The sequence below is a fragment of the Triticum urartu genome, chromosome 4A (assembly GCF_056163025.1).
Source record: "Triticum urartu cultivar PI428250 chromosome 4A, HENAU_Tu73, whole genome shotgun sequence".
NCBI lineage: Eukaryota > Viridiplantae > Streptophyta > Magnoliopsida > Poales > Poaceae > Triticum > Triticum urartu.
In genome coordinates this window covers 291,369,591-291,387,531 of record NC_141876.1, presented here as the reverse complement: position 1 = coordinate 291,387,531, position 17,941 = coordinate 291,369,591, and the positions used below count along the sequence as shown (strand labels likewise).

Here is a 17,941-nt window from a genome sequence, read left to right as displayed (position 1 = left end):
CAATTTCATATGAGGGAGAGGCATAAGCTAACATACTTTCTCTTCTTGGATCATATGCACTTATGATTGGAACTCTAGAAAGCATCTGCAACTACTAAAGATCATTAAGGTAAAACCCAACCATGGCATTAAAGTATCAAGTATTCTTTATTCCCATACGCGATGTCTCGCTTATCCGTGTTTGTGTTTCAGTCACTCATGCAACACAGACAATAAGCAAACCATGGACATATTGCAACACCCTACAGTGGGAATCCCTCACGCTTGCGTGACACGGAGGGCACCATAGGACAGCACCAAAGTAAAACATACAACTCATACCAATCTAGATCATCAATCAACCCAAAGACAAAGGATATCTACTCAAAACATCAAAGGATGGCAACACATCATTGGATCATAATATGTGGCATAAAGCACCATGTTCAAGTAGGGATTACAGCGGGGTGCGGGAGAGTGGAGCGCGTAAAAGAGATGAGGATGGTGATGATGATGGTGATGTTGATGAAGATGATCACCGTGGGGATGATTCCCCTCCCGATGGCACTCCGGTGCCACCGAGAGAGAGGAGGAGAGGTTCTCCCCCTTGTGCTTCCTCCTCCATGGCCTCCCCCCTGGATGGGGAGAGGTTCTCCCTCTGGTCCTTGGCCTTCATGGTGACGATGGCCCCTCCGGGATCCTCCTCCATAGCCTCTGGTGATGATGGCCCCATCCGGCAGGGTGCCAGAGAGGGCCTAGATTGATTTCTCGTGGCTACAGGGGCTTGCGACGGAGGAACTTCCGATCTAGGTTAATTTCTGGAGGTTTCTGTATATATAAGAGGTTTTGGCGTTGAGAACAAGTCAGGGGGTCTCTGGGTTGTCCACAAGGTAGGGGCGCGCACCCAGGGGGCGCCTGCCATCCTCGTGGGCAGCCCATGACTCTTATGGCCCAACTCTTTTACTCCATGGCCTTCTTCTGGCCCAAAAATAAGCTCCATCAAGTTTCAGGTCAATTGGACTTCGTTTGGTTTTCCTTTTCTGCGATACTCTAAAACAAGGAAAAAACAAAAACTGGCACTGGGCTCTAGGTTAATAGGTTAGTCCCAAATAAAATAGCATATAAATGCAGATAAAACATCCAAGGTTGATAGTATAATAGCATGAATACTTCATAAATTATAGATACGTTGGAGACGTATCATACCGCAAAAGGAAGAAGAATGGGGAGCGATCGACTACCACGCGCCGTGCCCATCTCAAGTCGCGACATGGTGTTGGTCGCGTCCCACTGAAGTCAAGGCCATAGGTGGCCCGGTGGCAAGCACGCCGGGGTTGGCACTCCCGGCGTCGGCGTCACGCCACCCGAATCTCCCTCTCAGATCCAAGGGATATCCCAAGTAGGAGCCCGGGGGATGGCCCCAGACTCCTCTCTTCGGCATTGCCGGCAGAAGCAAAGAATAAGGGGAGCAGGGGAGGAATGCTAAGATGAATGACTCCGCCCTCCTCCGCCCCTCCCTTTTTATGGGTCGGGCAGGGAAGGGCAGCCGCTCCATCAACGGGCGACCACCGCCCTCCTCCGCCAATTCAAGGCAGGCGGACCCTCTCCAAGATGCTCTCCCGCACCACACGCCGCTGTTACCTACCCAGCACGATGCATGCAGCAATCGTGGCCAAGGATAAGGGCGCGCTATGGGAAGAGTAAATTGACAGTTTCTACCCCGTGCGTTAAAGTCATTCACGGACCATCACCGGAGCGGCCCCACCACTATTGGCTTTACACCACGCGCGGGGGAATCGGAAGCTGGCCCAAAATCAAGGCTGATGAAGCACCAATGGAAACCTCAAGGGGCCAACCCCTTCAGCAACCCTGTGTGTGCACTTATTAGGCCCTACCTCGACGATGCTCAGAAGCGTGTTCAGGGCAGGCCCGGGGGCTTCTGCCGGTGCAACAGACCCTGGGTCTGTCGCCCAGACTATGCACAGGCACGAGAACAAGATTGAAGCACCAGCACAAGTCAGAGATTGAAGGACTAAGAGATTCAAAGAACTAACATACGGGTCAGAGGGACCAAGATCGAGCCAGAGGAGCAAGATATCGGCAAGAGAAGGGCCTCCCTTGCCCGGAAGGTGACCCTGACAAGGGGCGAAGCCACTACCAGAAGCAGGCAAACAAGGCCCGCAGCAAGGTCTGTTGGGGGCTCACAGAGGCAGAACCACCCCACCAACCACTTAAGCGCGACCCACGTCGTCAATCAGTGTAGTGTCAAGCCGCAAGATGATTAAGTGGCAGCCATTCGCCACATGGCAGCCATTTCCTACAGAAGAAACCCACAAGTGACACCCGTCCTGCGACATGTCAAGAGAACAGGCGCGGAGCTAGCAAGGTAGCCCGGCAAGCCTTGCTGGGCAGCCAGTGATGTGACACTAAGCAGTGCATTTAATGGACCATGTCAGCCCATAGAGTTAAGTATGATAGCAATGTTTGCTATCATATCAGTGGATAATGACTACTTTGCCATTGTGGTGACCCCTTAATCTATAAAAGGAGGCCCATGGCACCCGTAGGAGGGGTTAGAAGGTTAGAAGTGGACAAACCCATATGCGCGTAGTCACAACTACCCATAGGCAACCCCTGCCGGGAAAGTGTACTACGCCTCACCTCCTCCATTCCACCATCAATCCACCAAAGCAGGAGTAGGGTTTTACGCCTCATGGCGTCCTGAACCTGGGTAAATTTCTTGTGTGCTCTCTGATGTGCTGCCGTGCGCTGGTCTGCTCTTTGTGCGACACGACGTCCCCCTGCCGAACCAGCAAGGGGCCTCCCGGTCCCATAGGTGGCCGTGGATATCCCGAGACACATACCCAAGGGAATATCATAATAAATATTTTTAGTAGGTGTAGTTGGTTGAGGAGAAACTCTTTGTGCTTCCGGTTGAGGTGAAGATACCCCGAACAAACCTCTCAAAGGATTGTTTTCCATAGTAACAAGTGACGGTAAATTTTGGTGTGTAATATAAATATTTCGTTACCGAATTCCACTCACCAAAGGCGCTTCAATCCCCTACAAGGTTGCTAGAAAAGAGTCTTGATGACCCACAAGTATAGTGGATCAATCGTAGTCCTTTCGATAAGTCAGAGTGTCGAACCCAATGAGGAGCAGAAGGAAATGAGAAGCTGTTTTTCAGCAAGGTGTTGTCTGCAAGCACTGAAATTATCGATAACAGATAGTTTGATATCAAAGTAGGCCAATACTTTTTGTAGAAAAGGAAAGGCCGGAAAGTTAGGCCAATCCTTTTTGTAGAAAAGGAAAGGCTAGAAAGTTCCCTTATAATAAGCAAAGCGTTCTTGAGGACACCGAGAATTTCATCTAGTCACTTTCATCATGTTTGTTTGATTCGTGTTGGTTACTTTCATAATTTTATATGTGGGTGGACGGTGCTTGGGTGCTGTTCTTACTTGAACAAGCCTCCGACTTATGATTATACCCTCTCGTAAGAATCCACAACTACGAAAGAATAAATAAGATAAATCTAACAATAGCATGAAATATATGGATCCAAATCATCCCCATACGGAATAGCGCATAAACTAGGGCTTAAGATTCTGTCACTCTAGCAACCCATCATCTAATAATGACTCCACAATGCCTTCCCTTGGGCCCAAAGATGGTGGAGTCATGCTGTCGATGTTCACATGACACCACTAAAGGAAGCAACAACATATATATCATCAAAATATCAAACAAATACCAAATTTCACATGATTACTTATGACAAGACTTCTCCCATGTCCTCAAGAACAAAAGTAAATAATCACAAATCATATTCATGCTCAGGATAGAGGGGTAAATAGCATCAAGGATCTGAACATATAATCTTCCACCAAATAAACCAACTAGTATCAACTACAAGATGTAATCAACACTACTAGCAATCCATAGTCACCAATCTGAGGTTTTGAGACAAAGATTGAATACAAGAGATGAACTAGGGTTTGAGATGAGATGGTGCTGGTGAAGATCTTTTTGAAGATTGGTCCTCACACGATGAGGCGATCGTTGGTGATGACGATGGCTTCGATTTCCCCCTCCTTAAGGGAAGTTTCCCCAGTGGAATCTCTCCGCTAGAGAGCAAAAGTGTTCCTGCCCAGGTTCCGCTTTGGGATGGCGGCGCTTCATCCCGAAACCTTCCTTTTGATTTTTCTAGGTCAAATGGCACCATATAGGAGAATATGGGCCCAGAGGCCTGCCAGTGGTGCCACAAGCTTGAGGGGCATGCCCCCAGGCTTGCGGCTGCCTGGTGGATCCCCCTCTGGTATTCCTTCTCACCAATAATTTTAGTATATTCCAAAATAATTGTCCGTCAATTTTCAGCTCATTTGGAGTTGTTCATAAAAAATTCCTTCGATGTAAGCCCTTTCTGTTCCAGAATTCTAGCTGCCGGCAATCTCCCTCTTCATGTGAAACTTGCAAAATAAGAGAGAAAAGGCATAAGAATTTGTATTGTAAAGTGAAATAACAGTACATAATGCAATACACATCAACATAAAAACATGATGCAAAATGGACGTGTAAGTCACCTTTGCGGAGTAGGGTCGAGCAAATAGGTAGGTTTAACCAAGATTCATAATGGCATATGCCAGGTCAAGAGGGATGTTAATAGCTAAACTCGATGAGTTGGAAGCCCCCAAGTGACCCATGATCAAAGAATAAAGACTCATGGACAATATATGAGACAAAACGACAAAGGCCCCGAGCTTCGGGGATGCCGTGCTCACACCCTGTATCCAACACCAACATATAAAAGCAAGACCAAGCCAGAAGAACAACTCTTTGTGAGATCAAGGAGCAGATCAAGAAGACCAAGTTAAATATACAAGACAACAAGGTATCACCTTGGGAAAGTCTCCCTTGCCGGGCAGGAGCGCCTGGTCGGGTCGAGGCAGATCCAAGGGCAAGTCCAAGACTTCCCCGCAAGCTTGCCGGGACCGCTAAAAAGGCAGAGAACCCCGCCAAGGCACCACCGCTCCACCTCACGGTAACACAAATCACTTGTCCATGCGGTGTTGAGTCCCCAGATGATTAAGTGGCTTCCAGTAAGCACGTGGCAGCCCATTGGAAGACAGATTACCCTCGTGTGACACCCGTCCAGAGGCGTGTCAAGCAGATAAGCACAAGATGACTAAGAGACACGGCAGGCTTTCCGGGCTTCATCTCCACATGACACCTAGAAGTGCATCTAATGCACTTTGTCCTAACTGCTAGAGTTAGGTATGATAGCACTGTTACCTATCTAATTTTTAGATAAAGGTTGTTTTGCCACTTTGGTTACCCCTTGAGCTATAAAAGGAGGCCCAAAGCAACCTAGAGAGGGATTCAGACCCCTCACACTTGTACGGGTGTAGTTGCTCCTCCCCCGAGGTAACCCTGTCGGGCTTGAGCGTTGCTTGCCGTTGTGTTCCTCCACTTAATCCACCAAAAGTAGGATTAGGGTTTATGCCTCATGGCGTCCCGAACCTGTGTAAAAATAACCCGTGTCGTCGCCGTCGCGCTGTCTCATGGCCTCCGCTCTTTGTGCAACATGACCTTCCCCCTTGCCAAACCACAAGGGGCCCGTGGCCCCATAGGTGATCGTTTCCACCCACGACATATTTGGCGCGCCAGGTAGGGGGCTGATTGCTTGTGCGAACCCAAGGTTGTGAACAACGCATCAATCTTCATCTTCGTCTTCTTCATCATCACTTTCTTCATCCATGGCGCCCAAGAAGAAATCTGGTGGAACATCACTTCCTTCCACTTCGAAGGCCCCCCCTCACACACACCTGCGGATGTCGTCGGCGCCACAGTGGCGTTGGGTGAGGTGGGTGCTTTTGGTGGCACGACCAGCGTAGGTGGCGCCGTCGTCGTGTTCCCCATGGTTGAAGCTGGGACAGGAAAAGCCGGAGGCGGGCCCCATCAGCAACATCCAGACGAGCTTGACCCGGAAGCTGCGGGGGGAAGGGATAACCAGTCTCCACCTCCCCGCCGCACCGGCGAGCGTAGCCATCGCAGTGGTACCCGCTCTAGTGGAAGCCACGATCCTCCATTTCCGCCTGCCGCGTGTGCGGCCACCGGACACACTCATGGCCCGGTGCAGGATAGGCGAGGAGAGTCACTGGACAAGGCTGCTGGCTCCCAAATGTGGCCTCCTTGTCACCAAACCGCCCTGGCAACCGACCCACGATGACAAGAATGCGGCGACGCTCCTGTTGGAACCACCAGGAGTCAAGTGACATCACGGTCTGCCTCGTCAGCTATGCCGAGCACGGCTACGGAAGCCATGGCACGAGCCCAACTCCTGCTGAGGTTCCCATTGGCAGTTGATTATATGGATGAGTGGAGGGCCAGCATCCATAGTTTGATCGGCTGGGCTGAAGCTGGAAAATCACAATAGGCAGAGGCGTCGTGACCTCTGCGAACCACCACCGCAGCCCGGGCCGATGGCCGTGTCGAGGGAGCCATGTTGTAACACCCACGATGCGTCTATATCTCCCACGCGTCGAAGCACGACTTAGAGGTATAACCGCATTGTAGGCATGTCGCAAGAGGGGTAATCTTTACACATCCCATATACTGAATAAGAAAGAGGTACAGAGTTGGCTTACAATCGCCACTTCACACAATACATAAATATAGCATTACATCATCCAGATACAATCAAGGTCCGACTATGAAACCAAAATAAAGACAACCCCAAATGCATAAGATCCCCGATCGCCCCAACTGGGCTCCACCACTGATCGTCTGGAAAGGGAACGTAGTAACGTCCTGAGTCCTCGTCGAACTCCCACTTGAGTTCAGTCGCATCCCCTGGAATGGTATCATCGGCACCTGCATCTAGTTTTGAAAGTAACTAGTAAGATGCCCGTGCGTTGCATGGTACACCAGGATGCATTGATACAGGAGTAGTTTATTTGACAAAATATATGGAGGGTCCTCTCAACTATTAAAAATATCCATATCTTCAGTTATGTTGCTGAGCTCATAAGTATCAAGGGTATAGTGAATACAAATGAAAATAAGCAAGCACATTCAAGTGTTTTATCTGTATGCAAAATTCATGAAATGTAGCACACAGCTAGAACAGTCCAACATGTTTGTTTCCGAAACATTGAGAGTTCATTGAATTTTATTGCAATTATTTGAGCTCAGGAGCCAAATTCATATCTCATCTTTCTTCTTCTATTTCCGCAGTGATCGGGTAAATGATTAGGAGGTACATAGATTTAAAGTCTAATGGGTAAGGACACTATTGTTGCTCTAGCCCCTTCCCTTCCCTATCTGGATCCTACTCCACGGCTGTAAGAAAACACAACTTTTCCTTAAAAAGACTTTGCGCGATTTTCTCCAGTAAAAGCTTCACCTCTGTCATGTTTGCTCTGTAGTTGCACTTCAACATCTCCTAACTCAATACTCTTTGTATTGTCAAGAAAAAACTCCACGCTTCGTCAACTCCTCCAGATACTTAAAATTGTGCATCAAGCCTGTAACCTTTGCATGAATAATTACAACATATACAAAAATATAACATTTGTAATGATTGCCATATGTTGCATCTCTTTCCACACTGGCTTTTCTCTCGACCTTGTGTTGCCTCCCCTGTGCACATGGTGTCCCATCTCACAATCGTAGATACATGTTGTGAATTAGTAACAATTCTTGTTTCACATATCAGATGGATATTACAAAGTTGCAACTTATTTCTACATTTCACTGTCAATTAGCACATCCAGGCACAAATCTTCTACAAGTGGATGCTCACTGTAAATTAACAACATACTTGAGTTGCGGTTTGAACTTCTAACTGCAATTGCAAGCTAAAAATTGAATTGTATAGCAAACAGACATTTTCTCGGCATACATCACATTTTCATGTATCCGTACAAATTCTGACTCAAGTTGTAGCTTGAACATTATCTTTGCAGGGCTCAGGCGGCTCCTGACCATCCACAGCTTGAATGACTAATTCACAAGGAGGAAGACTGAAAGTACTTGTACTGATCTACACATATGTTTACAAGATTATAAGGCGTATATTATCTCTGCTGCTGTCGATGTCGACATCAAGGTATGTGTTAGCAAAAAAGATCCTTTAGATGAAGATCATGGCACCCTATAGATAGGTGAACATATAGTCCAAAATCGAGTACTGAACACCCAGTATTTTCTGCAATTTGAGCTCAGTATTTAGATGTTTGGCTGGAACTACAACTTCTGGAATTGCTAAGCTGAACGACTAACAACATATGTGAATTGTCATTGTGAAATGCAATTTATTGAGCTTAGATATACAAACAAATGCTCAACGTACAGAAGGCAATGCTTCTTGCAGGCAACCTTTGCTGTATATATATCATTAGATTGCTGCTTAATAGAACAAACTTTCAGCCTCTTCTTACATTACATAAAGCAAGATTTGGCTGTAACGCCATGAAAACCAGTCACCTACTACCTAGTACTTAAGCCAAGAACTCTGTGCTTAGTAAGATCAGGATCATCTGGCATTTTCTTTTGCATATTTCAGTTATCCTAAAAACAATCACATGCTGATTCTTATGCTTATTATAATTACCTTCCTTAGTGAGAAACATTTATTGAAATGCAATATTGCTTATAAGATGAAGCATAATCGCTTTTTTTAAATGCAATAGTATTTTCTCGCAAGTTAAACTATCTTGCAAAACAGACACCAAATCACTTCAGTATAAACACAAAAATGAACTGAAAGCAATGATCACCTCACATTCAGCGATTGTCGTGGTCACTCAGGTTGATGCCAGAGGAGAGGCACTGAAGGAATGCACGCGAGCAGGCGCATCAGACTCCTTACATTGGCTTTGCAATCGCAAGACATGCGAGCGTTGGAGCCGATAACTACAAAATTTGAAAGACAAGACGATTGTGCTGATGCCAGATCTCCGAAATTACCAGGACGACGAGCATTCTCCAATACATATTATCATATCCATCCTTGATAGAACTGCTCCTTTCCTTGGAACAGCTGTGGAAGACAAAAAATAATATATTATGCTACCTTTCTTCCAAGGATTCAACATTGCTCATTGTGTGCCAGTATATTAGGCACACCAAACTTATATGAGAAGATAGATGGCAGCAATGAATCGAAAAAACATATATACTATAGCTTGAGCACACATTTATAAATGGTTCCAGGACAAACAAGAATGGTAGACGTGTTTGACTGAACACTTTGCTACATATGCACAGCGACCTGAATTTGTGTACAACACCACCACGAATCTACAAATAGGCCATGGAATCATTTGTCAACCATAGTATGCCCTTCTTTTAGTTGTTTGCTTAGAACATATATGTGAAAAACAATATTGGCTCTGAAGATCTCACCTCATCTATCTTCTGACCTAAAAGGGCAGCTTAACAAAAAACAAGCAAAGAGATTCACCTCCAGATTGGCGTGACGAGCATGTGGCTCTTGAGGTGAAGTGCAAGCAGCTTGAGTCCCATCTGCCTACCCGTTTGATTTATATTGAACTGCAACTCTACAAGACTGGCTTCTAGAGAGTTCGACCTGGGCGCACGAATTGAACTCTGGGTAACAAAAAAAATTGAATTTTGGAGGCGGCACGGGTGGGAGGGATGAGGATTGGGAAGGAGAGGCAGTAGCCAAGCATAGCACCTCCACATGGGGCGCTTCAGTGACAGTGGGGAAGGAGGGGGAGGAGTATGCGGAAGCGCCGCCGCTTCAGTGATAGCCGGTGGCGGTCAGCGGCAGGAGACGGGGAAGGGGGTGGAGGAGATGGCGAGGAGGAGGGGGTGTGGAGATGTTGGGCGCTGGGACTAATGCGCATAGGAGGGGGCAGGAGATGCGTCGCCGGCATGCTTGCCGAGGTCGGCATCGGAGAAGATGGGGATCGATTCCAGCGCTGTCGGCGGCATGCCTTTCGTGAGATGATTGGGTAAGGTGGGCGTGGGGAAGAGATGGGGGCCATGGGGCTGAACGGGAAAGGCAGGGGGTTATCTGCAATTATGTGACGGAAGTGGCGGGCGTCTGTTTGCAAAATTGACCAGATTTCACAGTGTCCGTTAGATCAGATCGATCTGACGGTTGTGAATGCACGATGGCAGACACACCATCACCACCAACTCAGATTTTTATAATATAATAGTAGAGATCTGTGAGTCACGGGGACTCAGCAATCTCACACCCTCGCGATCAAGACTATTTAAGCTTATGGATAGGGAAAAGGTATGAAGTGGAGCTGCAGCAAGCACTAGCATATATGGTGGCTAACTTACGCAAATGAGAGCGAAAAGAGAAGGCAAAGCACGGTCGAGAAGCTACAAAGATCAAGAAGTGATCTTAGAACTACTTACATTCAAGCATAACACGAGACTGTGTTCTCTTCCCGGACTCCGCCGAAAAGAGACAATTACGGCTACACACGCGGTTGATCCATTTTAATTAAGTTAAGTTTCAGGTTCTCTACAACCAGACATTAACAAATTTCCATCTGTCCATAACTGCGGGCACGGCTTTCGAAAGTTCAAATTCCTGCAGGGGTTTCCCAACTTAGCCCATCATAAGCTCTCACGGTCAACGAAGGATATTTCTTCTCCCAGGACGGCCCGATCAGACTCGGAATCCCGGTTACAAGACATCTCGACAATGATAAAACAAGACAAGAAAAGCCACCCGAATGTGCCGACAAATCTCGATAGGAGCTGCACATATCTCGTTCTCAGGGCACACCGGATGGGCAAGACGTCGGGTTGGCATAGACCCTGGTTGCCCAGGGGGCGCCGGACATCGCCCCGTTTGGACCAACACTTAGAGAAGCACTGGCCCTGGGGGGGGTTAAAATAAAGATGACCCTTGAGTCCGTGAAACCCAAGGGAAAAAGGCTAGGTAGCAAATGATAAAACCAAGGTTCGGCCTTGCTGGAGGAGTTTTATTCAAGGCGAACTGTCAAGGGGTTCCCATTATAACCCAACCGCGTAAGGAACGCAAAATCAAGGAACATAACATCGGTATGACGGAAACTAGGGCGACAAGAGTGGAACAAAACACCAGGCATAAGGCCGAGCCTTCCACCCTTTACCAAGTATATAGGTGCATTAACGTAAACAAGATATAATAATGATATCCCAATAATAAACATGTTCCAACAAGGAACAAACTCCAATCTTCACCTGCAACTAGCAATGCTATAAGAAGGGCTGAGCAAAGCGGTAACATAGCCAAACAACAGTTTGCTAGGACAAGGTGGGTTAGAGGTTTGACATGGCAATGTGGGAGGCATGATAAAGCATGTGGTAGGTGTCGCGGTATAGGCATAGCAAAAGAGCGAGCAACTAGCAAGCAAAGATAGAAGTGATTTCGAGGGTATGGTAATCTTGCCTGCAAAGTTCTCCGAGTTGACGTAAGCTTGATCCTCGTAAGTGTACTCAACGGGTTCCTCGATCATGTACTCGTCTCCCGGCTCTACCCAAGGCAAGAACACAAGCAAGGGTAACACAATCAACCACGGTGCAATGTCGCAAGCAACATGATGCAAAACATGGCATGATATGCGGGATGTAATATGCAATGCATATGCGTGCTCCAGAAAGAAAAGATTGAACCAGGCCTCAACTTGGCAAACCAAGAGCGCCGCTGGAAAGGTGAGTTGATTTCGGTCGAAATCGATATAAAGATCACCGGAATCGGATGCACGGTTTGCAAATGGCAAGCAAAACAATAATGGCACTATTCTGCGATTAACAACACGATGCCATCTAGAATGCAACAAGAAACTAAGCTACTGCACTCCAACATAGCAACAAAGCACATGGCAGTGATCCACTCAAGATGCTTGACAAAATATGAACACTGAGCTACGGCTGTAGGATCGAAAGTATGTCTAGAGGGGGGTGATTAGACTACTTGACCAAATAAAAACTTAACCTTTTCCCAATTTTAGTTCTTGGCAGATTTTAGCTATTGTAGGACAAGTCAAGCAATCATCACACAATTCAAGCAAGCATGCAAAGAGTATATTGGCAGCGGAAAGTAAAGCATGCAACTTGCAAGAATGTAAAGGGAAGGGTTTGGAGAATTCAAACGCAATTGGAGATATGGATGTTTTTCCCGTGGTTCGGATAGGTGGTGCTATCCTACATCCACGTTGATGGAGACTTCAACCCACGAAGGGTAATGGTTGCGCGAGTCCACGGAGGGCTCCACCCACGAAGGGTAACAGTTGCACGAGTCCACGGAGGGCTCCACCCATGAAGGGTCCACGAAGAAGCAACCACCCACAAAGGGTCCACGAAGAAGCAACCTTGTCTATCCCACCATGGCCATCGCCCACGAAGGACTTGCCTCACTAGCGGTAGATCTTCACAAAGTAGGCGATCTCCTTGCCCTTACAAACTCCTTGGTTCAACTCCACAATCTTGTCGGAGGCTCCCAAGTAACACCTAGCCAATCTAGGAGACACCACTCTCCAAGAAGTAACAAATGGTGTGTAGGTAATGAACTCCTTGCTCTTGTGCTTCAAATGATAGTCTCCCCAACACTCAACTCTCTCTCATAGGATTTGGATTTTGTGGAAAGAATATTTGAGTGGAAAGCAACTTGGGGAAGGCTAGAGATCAAGATTCATATGGTAGGAATGGAATTTCTTGGTCTCAACACATGAGTAGGTGATTCTCTCTCAGAACATATGAGTTGGAATTGTGTATGTGTTCTGATGGCTCTCTCCACGAATGAAGAGGAGGTGGAGGGGTATATATAGCCTCCACACAAAATCCAACCGTTACACACAGTTTTCCAATCTCGGTGGGACCGAATCAACAAACTCGGTCGGACCGAAAAGGTAAACCTAGTGACCGTTAGAGATTTTCGGTGGGACTGACATGCAACTCGGTAGGACCGATATGGTTAGGGTTTGGGCATAACGTAATCTCGGTGAGACCGATTACACAAACTCGGTGAGACCGATTTTGGTAATTAGCTAACCAGAGAGTTGGTCAGGCAAACTCGGTGGGACCGATTTGCTCTTTCGGTGAGACCGAAAAGTTACAAAAAGGAAACACTGAATTTACATTGCAATCTCGGTGGGACCGATTCGCTCTTTCGGTGAGACCGAAAAGTTACGAAAGGGAAACAGAGAGTTTGCAATCCCATCTCGGTGAGACCGAGATCCCTATCGGTAGAACCGATTTGCTAGGGTTTGGCAGTGGCTTATGACAAGTGAAACTCGGTGGCGCCGGATAGAAAGAATCGGTATGACCGAGTTTGGCTTAGGGTTTAGGTCATATGTGGATATGGGAAAGTAGTTGAGGGTTTTGGAGCATATCACTAAGCACATGAAGCAAGAGGCTCATTAAGCAACACCTCATCCCTCCTTGATAGTACTGGCTTTTCCTAAAGACTCAATGTGATCTTGGATCACTAAAATATAAAATGAAGAGTCTTGAGCTTTTGATCTTGAGCCAATCCTTTGTCCTTAGCATTTTGAGGGTTCCACTTTCATATCCATGCCATGCCAATCATTGAGCTTTCCTGAAATAATCATCTTGGAATAGCATTAGCTCAATGAGCGATATGTTGTTATGAATTACCAAAACCACCTAGGGATAGTTGCACTTTCAATCTCCCCCTTTTTGGTAATTGATGACAACATATAGATCAAAGCTTCGACAAATGATAATAAGCATGAAATATATCGTCGTTTTGAGAAGTATGTGACAAGTAAGAGCTCCCCCTAAATTTGTGCATATTTAAAATTTGCTTTGGACTGCAAATGCACAAGGAGTTAGAGTCATGGGTTACTCTTCCATGTCACATACATCTTGGTGGAGCGCTTAAAATGATAAGAATGAAATACATGCACTCATCACCAAGAATAGTGAATGATCACATAAGATAGATAAGATAATAGCATTAAGCAAACATTAAGTGTAGCTTATGATCAAACACATGATCATGAATGTCTCACAGATAATGACGTAGTATCTCAAGCACTCAAAAGCAAACAAAGTTCGAAAAACCACCAAATAAAGCAAGAAAGAAAAAGCAACACTCTCTCTCTCTCTCGAAGCCTATGATCTATACATTTTTCTCCCCCTTTGGCAACAAGTTACCAAAAAGTTCCTAGAAAATGCATAGTGCTAAGTCGACACTCAGGCTTGATCTTCAGGTGGTGGTGGAGTCTGGAGCACTCCAAGGACGAAGCCTTCTGTAGACGTGGTCGGAGTCGAGGCTGAAGTGGACGCTGGAGTTGGTGGAACTGAGGCTGTAGCTGGTGCAGAAGTGGTGGCTCGGGTGTCAGCAACTGGCACTGCATGAGATCTCTGAGCTCTTGGCACTCTGGCAAATGCATCAGTTGTAGTCTTGCCTCTCCTCTCCTGCATGTCATCCTGAAGTTGTTCCACTGCAGACTAAATCTCTGTTACTTTGACATCCAAGTCATAGAACTTTTGTTCCATGATTCTCTCTAAGCTCTACTGATTCCGAGTGAGGGTGGCCAGTCCTTGCTCAATCCTCAGTGTGGATGCAATCAAGTAGCCAAGCTGCTCTTGTTTGGTTTTCAAGAAATACTCAGATGCCTCCTCTTGAGTTGGCATCTTGGCAGCTTTCTCCTTCCTTGCCTTCTCCTTCTTGGCTTGTGCTTGAACGGACGATGGTTCATTCTCATGCATGACAACCTGATTATCTTCAAAATCTGGATGAATGGGCAAGTGTTCCTTGTCCAACAAGTATATGCCCGTGCCCATCTTGGAGTTGATTAATTCCTGAATTTGTGGGGCATATCCACAGCTCCTCTTCTGATCTGCTGCAGTCCTCTTGATAGTTTCTACTATGAGGCTCATGACCTTGAATTTCTGAGGCACATCAAATACATGAAGTAAATTGATTGCATGGCCTCTGATCATCTTGTGATCACCTGACTTGGGCAACAAGGTGTGCCTCAAAATCCAATTGATTGTAGGCAGACCTGGCAGAAGATAATGCATTGAGCCAAACTTGAAAGTATCAAGTGCTTCATTTGGGATCTCCTTGTACATGTTTGACATTGAGTTATGGTCCATCTTCTTCTTGGCATAGATATCCAAGTCATCCTCATGCTCCTCTGGGGCATTGATGAGCTGTGCCCACTCAGCAACAGTAGATTGGTACCTCGTACCTTCAGACATCCATGTGATCTTTCCATCTGGGTAGAAATGTGCTGTGGAGTAGAACTGCATGATAAGCTCCTCGTTCCACTTTGTGAGCTTCTGCCCAACAAAGTCTGCTACTCCACAAGCATTGAAGCTGTCTTGCACTCCAGGATAGTGCTCTTCATTGTCCTTGATGTAGGTACAGTCGACCCATCTCATGTCACAAACAATTGGCTTCTTGTCCAACAAAACTGTCTCATAGAAGTCCTGCTGTTCCTTGGTGTGAAACCTATAATCCACAGCAGTTCTTCTCCTTGAAGCATACGGGTCTGCTTCTCTCCACTTCCTCAGCCCTGAGTCTCTCCTGAGCTTCATATCCTCAGCCACAGGATGAGCATCATTGTGGTCTGGGATCTTGGGCTTGAGCTTTCTGAGTACTTGCTCTTCCTCATCCTCTTTAGCAGCTTCAGGCACTGGGGCCTTGTTCTTCTCAGCAGCTGGGATGCTTCTTGTATTTATCTTTGGCTTTGGCTTTGGAGCTGGCTTGGCCTTGGAAGCAGCTGCCCCTGATCTTATGGCATCACCCATCAGCTTGGGTGCCTTAGGTGCTGGTGCAGCTACCTCTTCTTCTTCCTCTTCTTCCATGATGGAAGCCTTTCTAAGCACTCTAGCTACGGTCTTCTTGACCCTTTCCTTTCTTTTCTTGCCTTCAGCAGCAACTGGCTCTATGGGAGTGGGCTTCTCAGTTGAAGCTCTGGCCTTTGACATAGGCTGCCTGCCTGCTGGCCTTTTGATTTTCAATCCTGGCTTTGTGCCCTGTGTTGGCTCAACTCTCTTTGATGTGGCTTCCTCTTCCTCTGCCACATAATCTTCATCCTCAGAATCTGAAGTTCTCTTCTTCCTCTGTCCGGTGGCAGCTTTTGGCAAATTGTTTGGGGTACTTCTGCTGCCATCATCTGAAGAGCTGGAGGGACTAGTGCCCTCACTCATCTGCACTTGCTGCTCTGACAAGTTCTGGCTATCACTTTGGTCTGGCATGATGCAAACTCTGACTGCTGATCTTGTGAATAGTTTATAGATGAGGTAGAATAGATGAGCATCACAGAATGCAGAGATTTTTGCAAAAGAATGATCCAAAAACTTAGTTTTAGTTTCCCACTGAAATCATCTCGGATATACCGATTTTTAAACTCGGTGATACCGAAGCAGTTTTGGAACCTAAACTAGTGAACTCGGTCAGACCGAGTCACAGTTCGGTGGCACCGAGACTGCTAGGTTTCACAAAGTTCCAAAATCGGTCAGACCGATAAGTAATTCTCGGTCAGACCGAGTCTCACTTGTGCAATGGCATAAGCCAAATCGGTGGGACCGAGTTTTTCAACTCAGTGGGTCCGAGATGGTTTCGGCGGAAACCTAAACCTAGAATTTTCGAATCAAACCTAATCTACGAGTTCATTGACTGGATAGAAGTTTATCAAACGTGGCAAGAATCATGATGATCACAATGTGCTAAGAATCGGATTGGGGAATAGCACAAAGATCGAGTCCATACCCTAGTTCGGCGGAGACTCGCTACGGCGGCAACGGCGGGGTTGAATTCCGTTGACGGCGATGGAGACCAGCGACTGGAGGCGGCTGGCGGCGAGGAGACGATCCGGAGACCAGGATGGCAGAGCAGGCTATCGCGCGGGCGAAGGGGTTCGAAGAAATTTCCAAATTTTTGCCCGTGACTATATATAGCCCGACCCTGTCGGTGTGACCGAGTGGAACAACTCGGTGGCACCGAGATGCAAAACTATATACAGTTGTTGCAACTCGGTGTGACCGAATGGTTCAAATTGGTTGCACCGAGATCGAAAACCTAGATCAACTTAATGATCTCGGTAGGACCGAAAGTAGGGTATCGGTCAGACCGAGAATCATAAAGAGGTTTTGGAAGTTTAAGTCTATGACGAATCGGGGACTCCGAGCGCTCCTCACACAGAGTGGTTCGAATCTGACTTGATCAAATTTTGTGATGTAGCATGAATAGAGTTTGAGACGAGAAAAACATAGATAGCTAGAGGAGGTTCTTAGGCATTCTTGTCCATCCACTTGGCAAAAGGAAATAAAACCAAACAATCAAAACAACAAGTGGATGTCCTCGAATGAGTAAAATATGCAACCAGCATGCTCACACAATAAGATGGCAAATGAAATATGTGACAAGGCATGCACAACCAATTCTAGCATCTATCAAGCAATTTGCGATGACAAGGTCATCTATATATGAGTATATTGACTTAGGAGTCAAGTGAGAACACTTGATCATAGGTCATACTCATCATTTAAGCTCAAGTGGGGTTACCACTTTTACATAAAGCATTGTTGTGTTCACATCTTTAGAGTTGCTTTAGCTCAAGTCTTAGAGTAAAGCTCTCCCTAGATGTGATATCCCCCCTTAGAGGGATGAACTAACCTCGGGTTTTGTCGATGATGACTTCATGTAGATGTTGAAGATGTGGATGCTCAATGTTGATGTAGATCACTTGGAGCTATCCATTTGAGTGAATTGCACTTTCAATACCTACATGGGTTAGTCCCACAAGGAACAAACAAGGATATCCATAGACATAGAGTGATGCACACACGAGATGATGTCCATGAAAACTTTTAGGTTACCTTGTCCCTTGTCTTACCAACAAGAGGGTTTGTGACTCCTTGAACTAGTGCAAGATGTGGAAGTTGATTGCACTTGTTCTTGCCAAAATGATAAGAGTGAAGTATGTTGGCGGAGTCACCCTCGAGAACTCTTTAG

At 46.4% G+C, this 17,941-nt stretch overlaps 1 long non-coding RNA gene across 3 annotated transcripts; it reads right to left on the bottom strand.

Annotated features, from left to right (window-relative positions):
• Nucleotides 1-6,582: 6,582 nt before the first annotated feature.
• Nucleotides 6,583-10,011, bottom strand: LOC125551364 (uncharacterized). 3 transcript variants are annotated; one of them, XR_015600975.1, is made up of 3 exons: nucleotides 9,443-10,007; nucleotides 7,382-9,019; nucleotides 6,583-6,855 (listed from the first exon to the last, which is right to left on the bottom strand). It is a non-coding gene; the product is annotated as an uncharacterized LOC125551364 (long non-coding RNA). The 3 variants fall into 3 exon arrangements; XR_015600976.1 differs by having other exon boundaries at nucleotides 6,584-6,849; XR_007302473.2 differs by lacking the exon at nucleotides 6,583-6,855 and having other exon boundaries at nucleotides 7,652-9,019; nucleotides 9,443-10,011.
• Between the last annotated feature and the right edge of the window lie 7,930 nt (nucleotides 10,012-17,941).